Source organism: Microcaecilia unicolor, unplaced genomic scaffold (genome assembly GCF_901765095.1).
Source record: "Microcaecilia unicolor unplaced genomic scaffold, aMicUni1.1, whole genome shotgun sequence".
Lineage (NCBI taxonomy): Eukaryota > Metazoa > Chordata > Amphibia > Gymnophiona > Siphonopidae > Microcaecilia > Microcaecilia unicolor.
In genome coordinates this window covers 419,001-439,864 of record NW_021962870.1, presented here as the reverse complement: position 1 = coordinate 439,864, position 20,864 = coordinate 419,001, and the positions used below count along the sequence as shown (strand labels likewise).

Below are 20,864 nucleotides of genomic sequence, written 5' to 3'. Positions count from 1 at the left end.
AGTTAAGAACGTTACCTCCAACTCCAAAGTATTCTAGGATATGTAGTAATATTCCATGGTTGACCATGTCGAAGGCACTGGACATGTCGAATTGTAGGAGAAGTATGTTATTGCCAGTTGCAATTGTTTGTTTAAATGTATTCATTACAGTCACTACTACTGTTTCAGTGCTGTGATTTGACTGAAATCCTGATTGAGATTCGTGAAGAATTGAGTATTTATTTAGGTAGTAAGTGAGTTGTTTCATCAGTACGCCTTCCATAAGTTTGGTTATCAGTGGGATAGATGCTACTGGGCGATAGTTGGTTAGGTCATTTGTACTTTTCTTTGCATCTAAAGGTAAAGGTGTAAGTAGAATGCTTCCTTTATCCTTTGGGAAGAGGCCATTTTGTAGCACGTAGTTCAGGTGCCTCGTGAGGTCTGTTTTGAGTTGTAGGGGGGCAGATCTTATAAGGTTAGTAGGGCAGATGTCTAGTTTGCATTGCGACTTGGCGTATCTTCCAAGCAATTGGGAGATGTTGTCGATCAAGAGTGTGTCAAAGTTGATCCATGATCAGTCTGCTGGATATGCTTAATAACATCTATAAAAATAATCTAACAAATACGTGCTGGATGTGCCCCATTTATTCACATCTATCTATATGGCCAGTCCTTTTGTTTTTCAGAATATCTTAAGAGCATAAGTATAGCAATACTCTATCAGACCAATGGTCAATCTAGTTCAGTATCCTGCTTCCAACAGTGACCAATCCAGGTCACAAGTGTATAAGATGAGTTCCATCCCCTTTATCATTTTGGTTGTTCTTTTTTTATCCTTTTCTTATTCAGTAATATATTTTGGGGGGATATTGTGAGCAGAATCGAACGCATTACTCAAGGTGAGTTTGCACCATGGAGTGATACAGAGGCATTATAATATTCTTATTTTGCATCATTTTCCTATTACTTTGTAGTATCCTGTGTGCTTTATGACCACTGCCACACACTGGTCAGAAGACTTCAGTGTATTGTCTACAATGACACCTAGATCTTTTTCTTGAGTGCTGATTGCTAAGGTGAACCCTAGCATCAGGTAACTTTGATTTGGACTATTCTTCCCAATTTCCTAAGGTCTTCCTGTAATCCGCATGTGTTTGGGCAGCTTTGTGTCATTTGTAAATGTAATTAACTCACTCATCGATCTGATTTCCAGATCATTTATAAATATGTTAAGTAGCACAGATCCTTGAGGCATGCAAGTATTCACCATCCTCCACGTGAGAAAAATGACCATTTAACCCTATACTCTGTTTTCTGTCAAATAATCAAGAGAAGGACATTTCCTCCTATCCCATGACAGGAGTCTCTCATGAGGAATTTTGTCAATCCAGATCCTTTTTCTAAAAAGACTACATGATCTTGCAGCAGAGAAATGACAATCGGCCTTGAAGCAATTAAGAATTACTTCCTTTTTTAGTGTACAGTAGTGTATATGCAGAATGTACAAGAAATACAGCACTGCACTAAAATAGTACTTTTTGAATAGAAGTACTGCATTTTATACTTTTTTCTGCAAACATATTGATGAAAATAAAACTAATGTTTAATATGTAATGTTGTAATCTTGTTTTCTTTATCCTGATTTATGATTATCTGGACCACCCTCAGCATTCTACTGTACATTCATGCAACAATTATGATATCTAGCAATTAAATACATAAATCAATCTGAATATAGAGCATTTTGTTAGGGTGTATAGCATTTAGAGTCACACAGCTCCTAGGGGGGCGCTATTAGCTCTTCATGTTGGGCACAATATTTCATAGTAGCCAAGTTAAAACAGCTCTTATGGAAATGATGTCATGGTAGTAAAGAGAAAAGGTGGATGACCCTCTTGGATTCTCCAGACAAAATAACTAACCTAAGTAATGATGGCTGGGAGAAAAGCTGGAATACTCCAGTTATTTTCTTAAAGTCCCCCTCAACCGCAGTTGCTACCTCTCTGAGCCCTCCACCCCGACGAAAGCAACAATAAGGCGACATAAGTCCTTCACTTGCAAAGGTAACTGCACTAGATTATGTGGATATTAAATATTTCTATGAATAAACAAGAAAATATCCCGACCAGGGAGACCATAAAGTGCCATTAAGTCCTATGTTTGAATTGTTCCTTTGTTCCATTTCTTGGACTATAGGATTATGCAAATAGGCAGTCGCCAAAGGGTGATGCAACATCCTGCAATGAAGAAAAACATAATGTGCCTTACGTCCTATGCTTAGATTGTGCCCTTCTCCTGGGACCTAAACGGATGCAGCAATAGACAGCCACTGTCACTGACATCCTTCAACAAAGAAGTCTGCCCTGACAAGTGCTTCAAGAAGGTGCGTCAACTGAAATCCTGAATTTCCATGTGACATCCTTCAATAAATAACCAGAACTCGGAATTATTTCTATAGGTAGGTAGCGTAAAGATGTATACTTTTTTATGATTAACTAACGAATTTAAATTTTACAAGTGTTCTATAACCTTTAACCTTTACATAGAGAGTATAAGGCAACTGTCACGGTTGTGCCCATGTTTCTTGCTCTCCTTCTTCTGGCCACCTGGTGGCCAGACCTGGTGGCCGCAATGGACTGTCTGGTTACTGTCACCCGTTCCAGATTTCAGCCCAGTCCGGTCCAGGATCTTCCGGGCGGCCAGGCTTGCTTGTTTTGTTTGAGCCTGCACAGCACCCGTAGCTGCCTGGTGATTGCTGCAGCTGAGCCTCAACTGTTGATGGGCTTATTAGCCATTTGGAAACTCTCTGCTTTGCCTTTGCATCACCTAAGGCCCTGGTATGTTGGTGCTTGTTGCACTTCTGCCTAGTTTAGTTTCTTGTTCTAGTTCCCTGCCTGATTCTAGTTTAGTCTTTGTGTAGCTTAGATTGTACTGTCCTAGTCTTGATTCTTGTTTGTATTTCTGTGTCTAGTTCTGGGTTCTCTGTGTTTCTTGTTTAGTGGCTGCCTGGCAGCTTTCAGTTCTGTCTTTTGTTTGTCAGTGTTTGTGTTTCTGTTTAGGGGCTGCGTTTGCAGCTTTTAGTCCTGCCTTGTCCAGTAAGTCCTGCCGGCCGCCTGCACCCAGGGGCTCAACTCCTGGGGAACGATGGTCAAGCGCAGGTGAAGCAGTTCCTGTTCTGCCTGTTCCAGTCTGCTTGCCTTAGCTGCAACTCCAGTCCGGGGTTCCAGTCCTGTTCTGCCCTGTCCCTGGTATGGGGGTGGTTTTGCCTGCCGCTGCCGCTCCTCGGCAATGGCCCAAGGGCTCACAAATCTAGTTCCTGCTTTGAAATACGTGACAGCACCAGCCTAATTCAAGATGGCAGACCCTGCTCAGCCATAGTGAGAAAGAGAGAACTGCTGATCAGCATTCATGCTGTTTTTCCGTGTTCAAGAGCTGCTACTTGTATGCGCTGTCTGCTCTTTTTTTTTATTTAATATGGTTAGCAGTCATTTTAGAATTTTTATTTTGTTTTTAACTTTTTAGACTGTCTTGTATGTAGATTTGCTAATTAAGGGGAAACACTCTTTTGCTTTTTATTAGGTGTGTGTCCCCTTTCTGTATTTTATATGTGATCTTTTATATGTTACTGGTGTCCACTAGATATTCACATGTTTTTAATTTATTCTGATCATAACACGTTGAAAGTACTCGTGTATAAATATACTGGTAATATGATTGACAGTTACATTTGGTGCCATTTTTGTCTTCCACAATTGATTTTTTATATGCATTGTGACCTAGCATAGTCAATAGATTTTTGTTTGGTATTCTATTTTATTTATATTTCTTATTGTTTAGTTACTATTATTTTTATTTATTTATTATGATTTTTTTACTGCCTTTTTGAAGGAATTCACTCTAGGCTGTGTACAGTAAGAATAGATCGAACATGAGCAATAGGCAATTACAGCAGTAAAAATGTTCAAATAGCAATACAAAGTAAGGCATAGTATAATACTTACAATGTCAACATATAGTAACATAGTAAATGACGGCAGATAAAGACCTGAATGGCCCATCCAGTCTGCCCAACAAGATAAAATCATTTTACATGGTATGTAATACTTTATATGTATATCCGAGTTCGATTTGTCCCTGCCTTCCTCAGGGCACAGACCGTAGAAGTCCACCCTGCACCGGTTTTATTCTCCAAATACCGGCGTCCACTAAGATTCCATACATCCATTCCTTCTAAACAGGATTCCTTTGTGTTTATCCCACGCATGTTTGAATTCCATTACTGTTTTCATCTCCACCACCTCCCGCACATATCCACCACCCTCTCTGTGAAAAAGTACTTTCTGACATTACTTCTGAGTCTGCCCCCCTGCAACCTCAATTCATGTCCTCTAGTTCTATTACCTTTCCGTCTCAGGAAAAGGTTCATATGCAGATTTAAACCTTTCAAAATTTGTTTGTCTGTATCATGTCATCCCTGTTTCTCCTTTCCTCTAAGGTATACATGTTCAGGTTGGCAAGTCTCTCCTCGTATGGTTTGCAATGCAAATCCCGTACCATTTTTGTAGCTTTTCTTTGCACCGCTTCCAGGCTTTTTACATCTTTAACCAGATTCGGCCTCCAAAACTGAACACAATACTCCAAGTGGGGCCTCACCAACGACTTGTAGAGGGGCATCAACACCTCCTTTCTTCTGTTGGTTATACCCCTCTCTATGCAGCCTAGCATCTTTCTAGCCATGGCCGTCGCCTTGTCACATTGTTTCTTCATCTTTATATCGTCTCAACACCAACACCCCAAGGTCTCTCTCCTGAGTCTCTCCCCTCCTATTCGGTATCTTTCTTTTGGGTTTCTACACCCCAAATGAATCACTCTTCACTTCTTGGCATTAAATTTTAACTACAACTAATATTCCTTAGGTCAAATTCAATAATCTGTGCAACTTGTCACCATTACCTATTCTCCTTTTCTTACCTATCTCTTTAAATGTGTTATAAATGTGCTCAGTCCGTACCCATTACAACCATTATATGCCCAGAGGAATATGTGGTATTGTCACAGATGGAACCATCATAGCACATTAAATGTTCTGCCTCCTTGTAGTGTATGTACATACAACTAAAACAGCTGAGTATTTCAAATGTCTAAGACTCAATACATTAAACAAAATGTGGCATAGATACAGACTACCCTTTATATAGGTGTACACAAATATTATTATTCACCCTTCTGATCTAAATCAACGATACCACATATTCACATAAATGTAAACACAGCTGATAAATAACAATGTATAAGGCAGTCATGACCCAGATGAAATATATCAATACTATAATCTAAGATATTATGGTCACTTCCCTTGGGGACATAAACGTGCCCATGCATGGGACTTAATCCACAAATACTCTTCATTCTCGCCAGCTCAGACAGAACTCCCTTTAACTCTGGTCGAGTTTTGAATGACTTCATCAGAAAGGGAACGGAAAACATAAAGTACTGATCAACAATACTATAGTTTCCCCACGTACTAGGGTATCTACTATAATAAAACGCACCCTCAACGTTCTGAAGACAAAAGTTCTGAAGTCACACCACTAGAGACTGGGGAAGGGGGTAGCAGGGCAGAGATGGCCCGTTAACTTTCTGTAAAGGAGCATCTGTGCTGGCCGGAAGCCAAGGAAACGGACATGAGCTGAGTCTGTGCTAGATTCGTCCTTGCTGTATGTGCATACATGGGGGAAGGGGAATTTAAAAACGGGGTTTTGGTGCATATTTACTACTTATAAAATTACCCTGCCCTATGTTCAAGTACATACAGCATGCCTCTACGGTTTGGAGTGTGGGTGAAAGTCATGACATACACATACCTCTGCATTCTATATAGATCAACCAAATTTGGATGTCCAAAAAAGACAATCACTTAATGAAACATCAATTTCCTAATTAATCAGGTCACGCGTAACTAACAACTGGAAATAACTTAGCAGGGTTTAAAAAATGTTTGGATAGCTTCCGAAAGGAAAAGTCCACAGCCTAAAATTAAAATGGACTGTGCTCAACTTAGCAGGCTTTAAAAAAGGTTTTCATGACTTCCTAAACGAAAAATCCATAGCCTATTATTAAAATGGACTGTGCTCAACCATTCTCACACACACTCTCACTCTATGTCACACACACACTTGCACATTCACTCTGTCTCTCTCTCTCACACAGTCACTCTCACACACACTCTCTCAAACATACACACTATGATTAAAACCTTGCTAGCGCCCGTTTCATTGGTCTCAGAAACGAGCCTTTCTTACTAGTATTTCAATGTTTCTTAGAAACCTTTCATATTCAAAACTTCATTACTTACAAAACAAATTTCAACTTGAAACTCCAATAGTGGACACAAACCCCGGGCGGGTTCGCATCTAGAATCCTCCCTCTCTCAATTCAGAGCGTGTGACGTCAAGACACAATGCTCCGTTTAAATTCCCACATGAGCCCCTCGATCGGCTCTTTCAAATAATTTGAATTGAGAGAGGGAGGATTCTAGACGCGAACCAATCTCCGCCTTCCTCTGGTTTCTTCCCCCAGTGACGGTGGAATGACTCTTCCAGTATATATAGATCACAGTTCGCAGATCCAGAGCAGAATCTGAAGACTCAGAGACAAGAGAGAAAGACTTCCTGAGCTAGATCATGGAGGGAGCTGTCACTTTTCTGCTGATCACCCTGACACTTTCCAGCCTCCCAGGTATAGTCACCTCTTAAAAGTGTATAAAATCTGAAAAAATCAAGTACCTGGCAAGATCCCAAAACAGTACAATATATTTTATGCTGCTTATCCTAGAAATAAGCAGTGGATTTCCCCAAGTCCATTTTAATAATGATCTATGGACTTCTTTTAGGAAGCCATCCAAACCTTTGTAAAACCATACTAAGCTAAGTGCTGTTACTACATTCACTCGCAACGAATTCCAGAGTTTAATTACACGTTGAGTGAAGAAACTTTTTCTCTGAATCATTTTCAATTTACTACTTTGTATCTTTATTGTGTGCCCCCAAGTCCAGTATTTTTTGGAAAGAAGTGATTCACATCTACCCATTATTTTATAGACCTCGAAGAGTTCTAGCCACTTTAGCCTTTCCTCTTAGGGAAGTCATTCCAACCCCTTTATCATTTTCATTGCCCTTCTCTATACCTTTTCTAATTCCACTATATCTTTTTTGAGATGTGGTGACCAGAATTGCACACAATATTCGAGGTGCGGTTTGCACTGTGGAGTGAAACAAAGGCATTATAACATCCTCATTTTTGGCTTTCATTCCTTTCCTAATAATACCTATCATTCTATTTGCTATAGTTCGGCTTCCTTTTCACATATGCATCACTTTGCACTTGTCATCTGCCATTTGGATGGCAGATCTACCAGTTAAAAAACCAGCGGACACAGCACATTGAGAATACTGATCAGTTAATTCTACTCTCTGTTTCTATCTTTTAACCAGTTTTTAATCCATAATAGGAGCTACCTCCTATCCCATGACTTTCCTCTTGAGTCTTTCATGAGGTACTTTTATTAGTAACATGTCATTTATCTTTAAAATCGAGTGAGGTACACGAAGATTGGAGGGTGCCCTAAGTAACGCTGATTTTTTAAAAAAAGGTCCCAGAGGAGATCCGTGAAATTATAGACTGGTGAGCCTGACGTTGGTGCTGGGCAAACTACTTTTCAAAATTCAGATACACAATTTCAACTGGCTCATCTTTATCAGCTAAACTTGTGATCTCATAATTTATGTTTCCTAACTAACTGCTTAGAGGCTATTTCTAATTGATATCTGTACTCTATGTAACTGATTTTAAAACTGCTTATTTGATAGTTGATAATCTAGGAACTGGATTTAACAAGTGATTTAAAATCGGTAGTAGTTTCTCTCCCCTCTGCTTCCATTTTGTGTGAAACTCCTCCCCTCCCCCATCTGCTTTTGTTGTAAGGTAATTGCATAGCAAAGGTAGAGCTGTTTCTCTCCAAGTGGTTTTTGTCTCTACACAGAACAGAAGCTGGACGGATCTTCTCAGATAAGATAATTTTCTGATTCCCCCCACCTTACACTTGTGGCTCTGGGCATTTCAATGCTGTTCTAGAGATAGGTTACAGCAAACACATTCCATAGGTCTTAAGCTGACTTTAGTAAAATGGGGGAATACCTGAGGAAGGAGCTGATGGGATGGCAGGAAATACAAGAAGTGGAAGGACAGTGGTCCAGACTGAAAGAAGCTATAAATAGGGCCACGAACCTTTATGTAAGGAAAGTAAATAAAAGCAAGAGAAAAAGGAAACCGAAATCGTTCTCCTAGCAAGTGGCTGAGAAAATAAAGGCTAAAGAGTTGGCATTCCAGAAATACACAAAAACTCAAGAACAGGAACTGTTATTCTCCTTCTACCAGGTCTTAGAGATGACAATTATATCTAATTTAGTGCAATCTGTTCTAACTCTCCCATCTTGATTTCTTAGGGTTCTGGCAATTGCATATAGATATTAATCAAATATTGGGGTGGGGAAGAAATCATAAATAAAGATCAATGCAGGGGTCATGGGGTGGGGCTCAGAAATATATGTTTCCCTAGGTCCAATATAGCATTAAACCAGACCTGGTCCTCAGTCCAGCAGAAGGAGGGGACAAGTAGGATGTTGTAATACTTTAGGAAGAGAGGTGGAGACTGTCAAAGTTCTACCTTCCAATGTTATTCAAGCAGATATTGATATTTAAATATTTTTAATTATTTTTACTCTTTCCTTCTTTTTAGGATTGGAGAGTCTGATTGTCCGTGCAGTGCCTCTCGAGGTAGATATAAATTTAGATAACTCCATACGTCTAAGGACTCCTCTGATACTAAATCTCCCCATCTTCACACCCCCAACACTCGAATTATTACTCACTCCACATTCTCAAACCCTCCCAGGCACCATCCATGTGAGGATTCCTATGACCTTTGACTCTTCTTTTTTATTCTTTACAGATGATTTGTACAGACTTTATATTGGCCAATTTATGTGTACCTAGGTAAGATTATAAGAATATTTTGAACGTAAGAACATAAGCATTGCTGTACTGGGAAAGACCAAAGGTCCATTAAGCCCAGTATCCTATTTCCAACAGTGGCCAATCCAAGTCACTAGTACCTGGCAAGATCCCAGAAGAGCAAAACAAATTTTATTCTGCTTATCCTAGAATATGCTTTGGATTTTCCCAAGTCCATCTTAATATTAGCTTATTGATTCTTTTTTAGGAAACTATCCAAAACATTTATAAACCCTGCTAAGCTAACTGCTTTTACCCTAGAAACAAATTCCAGAGTTTAATTACACATTGAGTGAAGAAATATCTTCTATGATTCTTTTTAAATTTACTACTTAGTAGCTATATTGCATGCCCCCTAGTCCTAATATTTTTGGAAAGAGTAAACGAGCAATTCACCTCTACCCATTCCACTCCACTCAGTATTTTATAAACTTGTATCATATCTCCCCTCAGATCTGATGGCTTAATAAAGAACCCTAAATGTGACTTTCTCCAGGAAATCTTGGACAATTCATGTATAACATGTTTCCCTTCCAAGTAAGTACATCTGTCAGACACTTGTATTGTCTCTTCATGTTCAAGTAGTAGTACCCTAACCTCTTTCTTGATTCTGTTTCTTCACCACCCTTTCTCTCCTTTCTTCTCTGCACCTTTATCCCTTCCAATTGCCTCTCCTCTCTACTCACCTCATCACCTGCAGTCCCCCACTTCAGCCCCCTTATCCAATCCTCAGGTCTGCAGTTATCTTCTCCTTCTCCCAGACTCCACATCGGATCCAACTAACTCCCACTCCTGCCTGAATCATTTTTAAAATTATTTGTTTAGTCTATCAAGTGCTGTATGGGAATTATGAACTGTTAAGTCAGTTCTTTTCACATTTACTTTAAATAAATCTGTCAGAATGCAGGAAAATTTAGTACTGAGGTACCCGGTTTTTGGAAATATAAGATTTAAACATCCGGTTGATGCTACTACTGAATGGAATTCTTTACCGTTAGGTAACTATGGATGGTTGTATAAGAAATTGAAGACCTTTTGTTAATCCTACTGTTCTGTTCTATCCTGCTTCTGTACAACATCTTGCATTGTAAACTGCCTAGAATCTCATGTTGGAATTTTTGTGGTATATAAACTTGACATTAGATTAGATTAGATCTGCCACCATCGGCCCTTTTCTCCCATCCTCAACCCTAGCATCAGACCCTCTACCACCCTATCAATGCAATCATCAGTTTCCTTTTCTCCCCCTCTCTCTCCTTCCCTTTATCCAGCATCTCTCCTCTGTTGGCTCAGCAGCTTCCCTCTCTGTCCCCTCAGTCCAGCATCTCCTTTTCTTAACACTCCCTCATTGTCTGCCCTTCTCATCGCAGATCCTCTGTGTGTCTCTGATAGGGTCAGCAGTGAAAAGTACAGTGTTGTGCTGCCAGGTCTCACCTTTAAGTGCACGGCAAGTTTCCTCTCAGTCCCTGCCCACAAGGCAAGAGGAAGTATGCATCCATGACCGGTCTTAGCAATTGGGGGGCCCTATGCAGACCCCTACCAGCGCCCACCACCATAAGCTATTATCAGAGTGTAAAAGGAGGCTCAAAGCTCTCGAAACCCCACTTCTACCCATATTTTGATGTACATCCATCACATTTCAGTAGAAAGTGGCATACAGCAGCAGCGATTTTCATATCCCATCAGCTGCTGAGCCCAGAGTCTCTTCATTGCTGCATCCTACCCTTGCAGAAACAGGAAGTGGCATCAAAAGGAAATGTAGATGCACATTAAGGTACGGAGAAGGAAGGTGTTCCGAGACAGGAGGACAGACGTAGCAGAGATGCAAGGCCCCTAGGAACATGGGGCCCTGTGTGACCACCCCTGTCGCCCCTGACTAAGACCGGCCCTGTATGAGTCAGATGGATCGGGACTCAGAAGAGACTTGTCGTACACTTGAATGAGATATCATGTGGCATGGTACTGTTCTTTTCAGCACTGACGCTTTCAGAGCAACAAGGAGGAACTGGGATGGGAGAGACAGACTGCAGAGGAGGGGGAGGATTATGGCAAAGAGGTATTCTGTTTTACAATACTTGAGGGGGTAATGCTCCCCTTACCTGCCACACCATGCAAATGTGCGCACCCCTTCAGAAAGAAAAATGCAGAACTCATGAGTGTGACTTTGTGACACTGAATAAGCTGGATATAGGCATTGGCAGACTGAGTAGGGATTCGGTTACTATGCAGTGGAGAGGGCAAGAGGCAGCTGGTGGGGCATCTGCAAGTGTGATTAGATGCCTGGGGAAATTGAGACAAGTTGTAGAAGAGTGGGGCAGGGCTTGGAAGGTTTACAGACTTGGAATAACCTTCCTTGCTTGACAAAGTACTTGGCAGTGTGGAAGTAGTGACTGTGTGTTGCTGCCACTGAGGTGATACCAGGATCTGAATAATTTTTTTAGTAAGCTGTATGAGGAAACATTCTCCCCTGTATAGACTCCAGAACAGGCAAAATATTCTTGATAACGACAACTCACTTGTCTCATCTTCGGTCCCAAATTTATCACAGAAATCCTTATTTTTATTTTCAAAATATCTAAACTTATCTTGTCATAATTATTTTAAAATTCATACTTCACATATCTTAAAGCTTCTTGATTATATATTTTAGACTTGAGCCAACATGACATGTTTTGCAAAGCTGCGTCAGGGCCCATCATTGTTATTGCACAAAACATTCCTAATTTTGGCCCCATGTTCTGTCATCGGCGAGGGTTGGTGTGTGTTCTGTGTACAAACCTCAATCTCTGTCTTATATTTACAGAACTAAACATGAGAGGAAATTATCACTTATAGAAACTCTGTTTTGTTGTTGTGAAATGCGTACGGGAGTATCTTCTATTCTACCATGAGAGAAAATGTGAGTATTGAGCTCCGTAGAAAGAAAATAATTCAGGGTATCACTGGACCTGCATCTGTGCCTCTCAGGCAGAGTTTTGGAGCTGAAATGGGTGGGTGGGATGGAAATGGGGTTACCAGTGAGGGGGATTAAACCTCAGGGAGCAACACCTGAATGAAGGTTCCTGACACCACAGCCCAAAGGAGGCTAAATCTGACTGAGATGGAAACCCAGGGAAGCAGGAAAAGGACACCAGACCAATAGAATGTGAATTAGTATAATTCCATTACCATATATACAACTAGGTAGTATGTACATGAAAATCTCACAGTCCTGTCTCACCTCTCTCTCCTCCTCTAGTGAACCGGACTTGTACTTGATTTTGGACCAGCCTCACTGTTGAAATTCAGAAGAGTCTTTCTCCCGCTTGAGGACACCACCCCTGTACCCTCTACTCCCACAGCCCTCCAGGGACTCCTGGTGACATTACTGGAGCTCTGGTTACTTTCTATTAGAGTAAATAAAACCTTTGCAGCATCATTCAGTGATTGTCTTATTGTTGTCTATATACAATGAGGTTAATATTTGTAGCAAGTATCTCAGACTGACAGGACTGAGGAATACCCCAGAGGCTGTACATAAACAATCTCCACCTCATTCTCAAGCATCTTCCACCCTTCTTCACAGAGGGTATAGTTGTGAAAATCCTTACCCTCTCTTTTATGGTGAAACCCTTTGGGCAGTGGTTAAGCCCAATATTTCTCCTCTCTCTGACTGTGGGTATGAAACTGGTTTCTACTTTTAAATTACTTGCTAATATATTACAGGGTCTGCAGCCAGGATTTTAATGGGTAGAATCATGGACTATATATCCCACAATGCTTTAGGGTTTAAATTCCAAACCAGGATTGGCCAAATGTCTCCCTCCTGGAACTAGGTAACTTGGAAGCTCTGCATTAGAGGTTCCCTATAAAGTGTTTCCAGTGGTTTCTGAGGATTCATTTCTCTGCTCTTCAAGGAAACAACTTTATCCTGGGTTATCCCCTTGTTCAATGAGAGCAGCCTACTTCTGTGCAATCTGGAAGACGTTGTAACTGGTTAGGCCACAGGGTCTTTATCTGCCTTCATTTTTTCTGTGTTTCATTGCTTCTTACTGCCATGATCCTAAGGTTTGGGGATGCCCTTCTCCCTACTCCAAAGAGTCCTATCCAGTGATCATAACTACCTTTGCTTCAACGCAATGGGGCTGTGAACAGAGTAAGGTTGCTCTTGCCTCAAACGTATACCACAAATATCCCCAGTAAATTGCAGGGACAGGATAGAATGACTCAGGTTTTGGGAAAGGATGAACATTGCCAACTTTTGTTGCCAGATTGGTAGGGGCTTTGTTATTAGTGTATGGGGATGACGGCTGCACTGGGGAAGGGGAAACTGAGATTGACTTAATGGGTTTCAACGTTTTGACTTCACTTTGGCTCCTGTCTATTAAACCTCCTTGGTGAAAACGACTACTACTTATCATTTCTATAGCGCTACCAGACGTACGCAGCGCTGTACACTTGAACATGAAGAGACAGTCCCTGCTCAACAGAGCTTACAATAAACCCTTCACAGGGCTGGGGGAAGGTCTCTCAGTCTCCTAGATATACATTCACCAAACAGACGTCATTACCATACACAAAAAAAGCAAGCAAACCTATGAGCTGCTGCAAGGAGGTTTAATAGCCAGGACTGGAAGTGAGCCTATCTAGTCCACAGTAAGCAAGGAAGCCAATTTGATTAATCTCTGTTTCCACTCCCCTACATAGCCGTCATTGCCATACACTCAAAGTGCAGCAATGAGGTTTAAGAGTCAGGAGTTGCCTTAACTGAAACTTGGCTCTCCCCTGATGACTCTACTTCCGTCGCGGCCCTCTGCCATGGTGGCTATCTTTTCTCTTGCCCTCTCTTGGATTTCTGCTCTCTCCTTCCTGCAATTTCCAACCTCTTCTCCCACCCCAGTCTAACTGTTTTTCGTCCATTGAAGTCCACTCTATCCGCCTCTTCACTCCCTTACCTCTCCGTCTAGCAGTCATTTATCGCCCCCCTGATAAGTCTCTTCCATCCTTTTCTCACTGACTTTGACGCCTGGCTCTCCTTCATTCATAATCCTTCATCCCCTCCATTATCCTTGGGAACTTTAACATCCACGCTGATGATCCATCCAACTCCTATGCCTCCCAATTCCTTGCCCTAACGTCCTCATTCAATCTTCAACTGTGCTCCTCGGCACCCACTCACCAAAATGGTCACTGTCTCGACCTTATCCTCTCCTCTAACTGCTTTCCCTCCAGCTTCTATTCCTCTGATCTCCCCCTATCCGACCATCACCTACTAACCTTCAATCTTAAGCACCCTCCTCCCCAGTCCCACCCAATCTCATCCCCCACGTCTAGGAACCTTCAAGCTATCGACCCCTTTACTCTATCCTCTTGTGTCTCTAACCTTCTCTCTACCACCACTTTATCTAAGTCGGTGAATGAAGCTACTTCTTCCTACGATACTATTCTCTCCTCTGCTCTTGACGCTCTTGCCCCTCTCATGTCCCAATCCTACTAGGCGTACCAAGCCCCAAACTTGGCTAACCTCTAGAAACCGTTATTTTCGCTCCTGCGCCTGCTCAGCAGAACGTTCTTGGCTTAAATCCCGTACCCTTGCTGACTTCACTCAGTCTCCTATTCCCCCTTCTCTTTCTCCACAGACTCTAGCTAATTACTTCCATGATAAAATCCGTAAGATTAACCTTGAATTTTCATCCAAACCCTCCCCACCTCTCTCTCTCTCTTAGTCCACACCCCCTACTCTCCTTCCTCTCCTTCCTTCTTTCTCCTCCTTCTCAGAAGTTTCTACTGAAGAAACTGTCCTTCTTCCTTCCTCCTCTAAATGTACTACCTGTTCCTCTGATCCCATCCCCACTTACCTACTTAACACTATCACTCCTACTATCATCCCTGACATCTGTCACATCCTTAATCTTTCACTCTCCACTGCAACTGTTCCTACGACCTTCAAACATGCTATTGTAATTCCACTCCTTAAAAAACCCTCACTTGACCCTACCTGTCCCTCCAACAATCCCCCCATCTCCCTTCTCCCTTTCCTCTCCAAATTACTTGAACGCGTCATTCACCACGGTTGTCTTGACTTTCTCTCTTCTCAACCTATTCTTGACCCACTTCAATCTGGATTTCGCCCTCTTCACTCTACTGAAACTGCACTTACTAAAGCCTCTTATGATCTGCTTCTGGCTAAATCCAGAGGTCTCTATTTCATCCTCATCCTTCTTGACCTATCTGCTGCTTTTGACATTGTTGACCACACCTTACTCCTCGATACGCTGTCCTCGCTTGGATTCCAGGGCCCTGTTCTTTCCTGGTTCTCTTCCTACCTTTCACTCCGTACTTTCAGTGTTCACTCTGGTGGATCCTCTTCACCTTCCCTCCCACTTTCAGTAGGTGTGCCTCAGGGTTCTGTCCTTGGACCACTCCTTTTCTCCATCTATACCTCTTCCCTTGGTGCCCTGATCTCATCCCATGGTTTTCATTACCATTTTTACGCTGATGACTCTCAGATCTACATCTCCACCCCTGAAATCTCAACCTTAATCCAGGACAAAATCTCTGCCTGCTTGTCTGACATTGCTGTCTGGATGTCTCGACGCCATCTCAAATTAAACATGGCTAAAACTGAACTTCTCATTTCCCTCCCATTCTCTATCTCTGTTAATGGCTCTCATATCCTCCCTGTCTCCTCGGCTTGTAACCTTGGAGTCATCTTCGAGTCCTCTCTCTCCTTCTCTGCTCATATTCAACAAATTGCCAAAACCTGTCGCTTCTTTATCTTCAACATTAGCAAAATTCGCCCCTTCCATTCTGAACACGCCACCAAAACCCTTATTCACACCCTTGTTACTTCTCGCTTGGACTATTGCAATTTACTTCTCACTGGTCTTCCGCTCAATCACCTTTCTCCTCTCCAATCTGTCCAGAATTCTGCAGCTCGACTTGTTTTCCGCCAGAATCATTATGCCCACACTAGCCCAGTTCTCACGTCACTTCACTGGCTCCCTGTCCGCTTCCGTATACAGTTCAAACTCCTCTTACTGACCTTTAAATGCATCCACTCTATGACCACTCACTACCTCTCCTCTCTCATTTCTCCCTACATTCCTCCCCGTGAACTCCGCTCTCTGAACAAATCTCTCTTGTCGTCCCCCTTCTCCTCCACTTCGTTCCTTTCATCCTGCGGCACCTTATGCCTGGAACCGTCTTCCCAAACCCATATGTCTAGCTCCATCTCTACCTGTTTTTAAATCTATGCTGAGTGAAAGCTCACCTTTTCACTGCTGCCTTTGGCTCCTAACCGCTACTCATTTGCCCTTCTCCTCCCCTGTTCCTCTTTACCCTGTATTTCCCTTGCCCGTAATGTCTTGTCTGTCTGTTTTACCTTGATTGTAAGCTCTTTGAGTAGGGACTGTCTCTCCATGTCAAATGTTCAGCGCTGCATGCGTCTGGTAGCGCTATATAAATAGTAGTAGTAGAGTAGAAGTGAGCATATCAAGTCCACTCTAAGCAAGGAAGCCAATTTGGTTAATCTCTGTTTCCACTTCCCCTCGCAGCCGTCATTACCATACACAAAACAAAGCAAGCAAACCTATGAGCTGCTGCACAGAGGTTTATAATCCAATGATTAAAGCAAATTATGAAGGCAATCTCCTCCTAATACTTCTGTCTGAAACAACCATATACAATAATGAAGGAGATAGGTGAAGACTCAACTGGCATTAAGTCTGACCGTACATTAAATTTATAGAATGAAGAGGTGATGCCTCAAGAAGCCCCCGGCTAGATAACTAAAAAGCTCACGGGGGCTGGGCTGCTTCATCATCAGCAAACACCCCTGAACAATTCAATGGTCTTCTGCATGAGGTCGTAGTATCGCTTTATCATGTAAAACTTGAGTATATGGGGTGTAATATACGAGTGCATGTAGTTCTTCAATTCTTCGAGCTGAAGTAATAATGATAAGAAAACAACGTTTTCCAAGGAAGAAATAGGAGGGTAGCCCATTGAAGTGGTTCAAATGGAGGTTGCATGAGTTTTTCTAAAACCAAATTCAAATCCTATACTACTGGGGCAGTGGCGTACCAAGAGGGGGGCGGGGGGGGGGGGGCGGTCCGCCCTGGGTGCACGCCGCTGGGGGAGTGCCATGCGCCGGTCAGCGTCATTTGTTTCCATGCTCCCTCTGCCCTGGAACAGGTTACTTCCTGTTCCGGGGCAGAGGGAGCATGGAAACAAACGACGCTGACCGGCGCGCGGCAACCCCCCCAGCGGCGTTCACCCGGGGGGAGGGGGTTCTTTCGCCGGGGTGGGGGTCCTTTCACCGGGGGGAAGGCGCTGAACGGGGGGCACTGCACCCGGGGAGGCGGGGCGCATCGGCGATCCGCCCCGGGTGTCAGCACCCCTAGGAACGCCACTGTACTGGGGTTAACTGAAGCGGAGGTTTAAGATTCAGTAGACCTTTCAAAAATCTCCTTGTGATAGGATGCCATTACTGTGTAATCATCAATCAAATCATGAAAAACAGAGATAGCTGCAATGTGGACCTTAACTGAAGAAGCAGCCAATCCTGAATTGGATAAAAAGAGGAAATATTCCAAAAATGGAGAAATTGGGCAAGAAATTGGGTTAACCTGATGTGTTGTACACCAATAGTGAAATCTTTTCCATTTAGACGCATAAACCAGTCTAGTCAACTGCTTCCTGGAGGCCAACCACACATTAATAACTGGTTGAGAAAAAAAACGAAGAACCTAGCGAGTTACTTGAAGATACCAAGCGGTAAGATGGAGTTCGTTGAGATTTGGAAGTAGAAGCTGACCATTGTTCTGCGCGATGAGGTCTGGAATTGCAGGAAGAAACTGTGGTTGGAAGACAGCTAATTGCGTTAGTACAGGAAACCACGTTTGCCTCGGCCAATAAGGTGTTATTAAAATTATAGACGATATGTCCTGGATGATCTTCTGTAACACTCTTGGAATGAGAGGGATTGGAGGGAAGGCGTAAAACAGAGAATTTGTCCAACAGATAGCAAATGCGTCTGCGGCTATCCTGTTCGTTGAAGACCACCTTGAACAATATTTGTGACACTTGTTGTTCTGTGGGGATGCAAAAAGATCTACCTGAGGCCAGCCCCAAAGATGAAAAAGGTCGTGAATAATTGTGGTCTTCACTCATGTGGTTCAAATTTCCTGCTTAATACCTCTGCAATGTGATTCTCCCGACCTGGTAGATAAATCGCTTGAATCACAGAATGGAGTGATAGAACTAAGGTCGAAAGTCTGATAGCTTCTTGACACAGACTAAGAGAGCCCATGCCCCCTCACTTGTTTATATAAAACATTGCCACCAGATTGTCTATACGAACTTGTATCACTTGAGATTGAAGTAGATGTTGAAAAGTTTGAACAGCCAATCTGACCACTCTCAATTCCAGGAGGTTTATGGAGTAGAAGCTCTCTTGAAGTGTCCAGTGACCTTGTGTTGACAAGTGTCCTAGATGTGCCACCCAACCAACTTTGGATGCATCTGCGGTAAGAATCTTGGTTGGTAAAGGAGATTGGAACGGAGCTCCCACCAAGAAATTTTGTTGATGTGTCCACTACAACATTTGTAGTTTCAGAAGGTAGGATAAAAGAATCTTTGAAGCAAGAGGATGTCGAAACTGAATCCACCTTTTCTTTAAATACCACTGTAGAGGCTGCATGTGTAGCCGCGCTAGCGGAAGAACAGCCACTGCCGAAGCCATATGTCCCAAAAGAATTAGAAGAACTCGATCAGTCCTGACCTTCACTGATTGAAGATAATGAACTAATTGTATGAGCAAAGGAGCTGAGGGAGTGGTAACTTTTCTAAAAATTCCCAAGAAACCAGATCCACTCCGATGAAAGTCAACCTCTGTGTTGGGATCGAATGTGATTTTTATTGATCACTAAACCTAACCTTTCGAGAAGCATAATGGTGGTCTGTAAATCTTGAAGACTGAGGAGACTGAGCTACAATCAACTAATCGTCGAGTTATGGAAACAGGACTATTCCTTGTCGATGTAACTGAGCAATTGGAGCTATGACACAATTTGAAACATCCTGGGAGCTGATGTTAAGCCAAAAGGTAGAACTTTAGACTGGTAATGTTGCCTTTTTCAGACAAACCGAAGCAATCTTCGTGAAGAAGGATGAACAGGAATATGTAGGTAAGCATCCTGTAGATCTAGGGTTGAAAACCTTACCCCTTGACATAATAAAGGAAGTATTACTGGTAAAGATGACATTCGAAATCTTTGTTTTGGGAGAAAGTTGTTGAGTTGTCTTACATATAATATTGCTCTTAGACCCCTATCCTTCTTGGGGATGAGAAAAAATAGGGAATAAAGAAATCTTTGTTTATGCCGTGAGCAGGTACATTCTCTATAGCATTGAGATGAAGAAGCCTGCAAATTTCCTGATGTAACTGTGGAATCTGGGAACTTGGGACATGGAGATGTGTATGTGATCGAAGAGGTGGGGGTTGTGAAAATACCAGAGTATAACCATGTTGAACAATAACCAGAATCCACTTGTCTGTTGTTATTGATCTCCAAGCCTTGAAAAAGTGTTGAATTCTGCCCCCAGCGGACTCTGACACTGGGAAAGGTCAAAAAGAAGGTTTTTGCTGCTGATGTGTCTGAACAGGCTTCTGAGAACGCCTTTCTCTAGCTGGTCTAGTGTGAAAATTGTAACGTTGATACTGAGATTTAAATTGATAAGCTGATTGTCAAAGTTATGGACAGCTTGGTGAATACTCAGTTAAATGAATTCCTTGAAACCTTTGACATTCTGCACTCCTTTCAGTCAGGCTTCCGTGCTCAGTTTAGCACTGAAACGGTTCTGGTCACAGCCCTGTCGGATTTTAAAAGGGACATTTCTTTTGGTATGAAAATATTACTGATGCAGTTCAACATGTCCAGCGCGTTTGATATGGTGGACCACAACATCTTACTACGTCTACTGGACACCCTAGGCATCAGAGGGAGCGTGTTACACTGGTTCAACGGTTTTCTGTCAACAAGAACATACCAGGTCAAAGGCACTCCAGATCATTCAGCACCTTGGAAAGCTTCTTGTGGGGTTCCCCAAGGTTCGCGCCTTTCTCCAATGCTATTCAATATCATGCTGTTTCCCCTTGCCACCGCACTAGCAAACCTTGGTCTGAAACCATTTATCTACACAGATGACATAACCATCTCCATCCCCTTCCATACCTCATTAGATGAAATCACAGATTTGATCGAAGCGAGTTTTTCCATCTTGGAACGCTGGGCCGACGTATTCCAGTTTAAGATCAACAAAGACAAAACTCAGTGTTTTGTGCTCTCGTCCGTCCATGCCAGATTTTCCACCAACTCCCTTGTCATTAAAGACCAGACCCTCCCTATTTCACAGAGCCTTAGACTTCTGGGTGTTGAGCTGGACCCTCACCTGCACCTGGATCCGCAAGTGCGAGCGGTCACCAAACGGATGTTCTATGCAAGTGGAGGCTGCGGCGTGTTAGGCTTTGTCTCACCAGAGAGCTCTTCCACACATAAAGGAATCCTGTGCCGAAGGAATGGATCCTCAGGAGCTTAGTCGAGATCGGGAGGCGGGGCTGGTGGTTGGGGGGATAGGGCTGGGCAGACTTATACGGTCTGTGCCAGAGCCGGTGGTGGGAAGCGGGACTGGTGGTTGGGAGGCGGGGATAGTGCTGGACAGACTTGTACGGTCTGTGCCAGAGCCGGTGGTTGGGAGGCAGGGCTGGTGGTGGGGAGGTGAGGATAGTGCTGGGCAGACTTATACGGTCTGTGCCTGTGCCAGAGCCGGTG

At 42.7% G+C, this 20,864-nt stretch overlaps 1 long non-coding RNA gene across 1 annotated transcript in view; it reads right to left on the bottom strand.

Annotated features, from left to right (window-relative positions):
• LOC115458588 overlaps positions 1 to 20,864 on the bottom strand; it is a 62,121-nt gene that overhangs the window by 3,602 nt on the left and 37,655 nt on the right. The window lies entirely within an intron of this gene.